Here is a 3,142-nt window from a genome sequence, read left to right as displayed (position 1 = left end):
TCAAAGCACATGGAAAGTGGGGAAAAGCCTCACAGAAAGTGGGGAAAAAAAGCACACGGAAAGTGGGGAAAAAGCACACGGAAAGTGGGGAAAAGCCTCAAAGCACGCGGAAAAAATTTCTAAACAGAACACCAATAGCTTGTGCTGTAAAATCAAGAATTGACAAATGCGACCTCACAAAATTGCAAAGCTTCTGTAAGGCAAAAGACACTGTCAACAAGACAGAAAGGTCACCAACAGATTGGGAAAGTATTTTTACCAATCCTAAATCTGATAGAGGACTAATATCCAATATATACAAAGAGGTCAGGAAGCTGGACTCCAAAAATTTAAATAACCCCATTAAAAATGGGGTACAGAGCTAAACAAAGAATTCTCAACTGAGGAATGCCGAATGGCTGAGAAACACTTGAAAAAATATGTAACATCCTTCATCATCATTGAAATGCAAATCAAAACAACCCTGAGATTTCATCTCACACCAGTCAGAATGGCTAAGATAAAAAAATCAGGTGACAGCAGATGCTGGTGAGGATGTAGAGAAAGAGGAACACTCCTCCATTTCTGGTGGGTTTGCAAGCTTGTACAACCACTTTGGAAATCTGTCTGGTGGTTCCTCAAAAAATTGGACATACTACTACTGGAAGATCCGGCACTACCTTCTGGGCATATACCCAGAAGATGTTCCAACTGGTGATAAGGACACATGCTCCACTATGTTCATAGCAGCTTTATTTATAATAGCCAGAAGCTGGAAAGAACCCACATGTCCCTCAATGGAGGAATGGATACAGAAAATGTGATACATTTATACAATGGAGTACTACTTGGCTATTAACAACAATGAATTTATGAAATTCTTGGGCAAATGGATAGATCTGGAGGATATCAACCTTAGTGAGGCAACCCAATCACAAATAAAGTCACTAGATATGCTCTCACTGATAAGCGGATATTAGCCCAGAAACTTAGAATAACCAAGATACATTTTGCAAAACACATGAAAACCAAGAAGGAAGACCAACCTGTTGATACTTCATTCCTCCTTAGAATAGGGAACAAAATACCCATGAAAGGAGTTACAGAGACAAAGTTTGGAGCTGAGACAAAAGGATGGATCATCCAGAGACTACCCCACCTGGGGATGCATCCCATGGGATGCATCCCATCATCAGCCACCAAACAAAGACAATAATGCACATGCCAGCAAGATTTTGCTCAAGGGATCCTGATATAGCTGTGTCTTGTGAGGCTATGCCAGTGCCTGCAAACTCAGAAGTGGATGCTCACAGTCAGCTATTGGATGGAACATAGAGACCCCAATGGAGGAGCTAGCAAAAGTAGCCAAGGAGCTGAAGGAGTCTGCAACCCTATAGGTGGAACAACAATATGAACTAACCAGTACCCCCAGAGCTCGTATCTCTAGTTGCATATGTAGCAGAAGATGGCCTAGTTGGCCATCATTGGGAAGAGAGGCCCCTTGGTCTTGCAAACTTTATATGCCTCAGTACAGGCGAATGCCAGGGCCAAGTATTGGGAGTGGGTGGGTAGGGGAGCAGGGGCGCGAGGAGGGTATAGGGAACTTTCCGGATAGTATTTGAAATGTAAATAAAGAAAATATCTAATAAATATAACATAAAATTAAGAAATAAAAAAGAAAATTAAATACATAAAATAAAAACACACTGATGCTGACATGATTTTTCCAAATTTGCTATTGCTTTATTGTTGCCCCTCCTGCCACACAGTGTGATGGGGGACATCAAGACTGCCAGAAGGAGGGAGTCAGAAAGCCTTTGGGGACAGGAATCTCCCTGCGTTGCAGACATTTATCCAAGAATTGCTTCAGTCGCACCAAAGAGCCCATCTCTCCTGGGCTTGTGATGGCTTCAATTCTGCGCAAGTAGTCCTCTTTGATGAGTTGTATCATTTTCCAGAACTGGACGTGGTACTGCTTCAGGAGGGCATTCCCACACACCTCCAAGAAGTCAAACAGGAGAGTGGCTGTCACATCTGAGAGAGGCTCCACGTTTAAGATCTGTGCCAACCAGCGCCAGCCGTTATTTAAGCCATGAGGATGAGTCTCCTGCCGGTTCCCAAATGGCCACTGGATCTGGATGATGGCTGCATACAGACGGATCATCCCAGACATTCGTTTTAGATAGCTGTCCTTCTGCTCAACTTTGGAATCTGTTACTTGGTACCCGAGCATCCGTTGATAATCCTCCAAATCCATCCCTTCCTTGAAAGCTGGGTAGAAAGGAACCGAGTATGGACACTTCTTGTGTAGATGAGCAAGAATGAGGACTCCCACTTTGGGATGGAGCTTCCAGATACCAGACACCACCGCCGCAATGGGGAATGCTGCTTCATGGTGATAGGCCACTTGTTCCTCCCCTTGCTTCACAAAATTCTCTGCCAGTTTGTAATGGACAAAGTTCATTCCCTGTGGGTTAAGAACGACAGACACGGAACGTCCACCAGATTGGACAGGTTTTCCAGAGAGCAGATTATGGATCTCATTAAAGACCTCCTTCAGCTTTGAACCTGAGATGGCAGAGATCTGGCTCACTGGGATGGTGGCTGCATTCTGTAAGTCCATTTTTATCCTTTTGGTCTGACTGTTCTTGCTGTTGCTCAGGTCCTCAAAGGCCAGCACGCATTTGGCACAAGCATCCTGAAGTTGATGGTACCACTGAATTGTACTATCTTGTACATTCACTTGCAGGTCTTCATTTTGCGCTACTACTGGGCTTGGGCTTGGTACAGAGGTCTGGGTGGGAGCCCCTGGCCTCTGCTGCACCTGTAACTGCTGAAGCTTGACCCGGACCTCCTCTTCATCCCTCCTCTTCATTTTAGAGGCTCTAGTGGTCTGCTAGAGGCGATCCTACATTTCCTGCCTCAGCTTGCTTCTCTGCTGAGGGATAACCACTCTCCTAGGTGATGTGAATTATGACGGAGATGAGGTCACACAGCTTCATGCCCCGGATGTGGAAGGCAGCCAGGTTCACACTGTTCCCAATTAGGGAACAGCATCTGCCTGGTCTGGCCTCAGTGGACAAAGATGACCTGGGGTGGTGGTGGTCGCTTTTAGCTTCGCAAAGAAAGGGGGGGATGCTCAACGCACTGTGAGGAGCGCAGG

The 3,142-nt window shown here is 45.4% G+C and overlaps 1 pseudogene across 1 annotated transcript; it reads right to left on the bottom strand.

Moving 5' to 3' along the window:
- Nucleotides 1-1,713: 1,713 nt before the first annotated feature.
- On the bottom strand, nt 1,714-2,902 carry LOC110314238 (annotated as a pseudogene). The gene has a single exon (XR_002380162.1). The product of XR_002380162.1 is annotated as a nucleoporin GLE1 pseudogene (transcript).
- Nucleotides 2,903-3,142: the final 240 nt, after the last annotated feature.

This window comes from Mus pahari, chromosome X (assembly GCF_900095145.1).
Source record: "Mus pahari chromosome X, PAHARI_EIJ_v1.1, whole genome shotgun sequence".
Lineage (NCBI taxonomy): Eukaryota > Metazoa > Chordata > Mammalia > Rodentia > Muridae > Mus > Mus pahari.
Note: the sequence above shows the minus strand (reverse complement) of the source record. Positions and strands in the feature narration are given on the sequence as shown.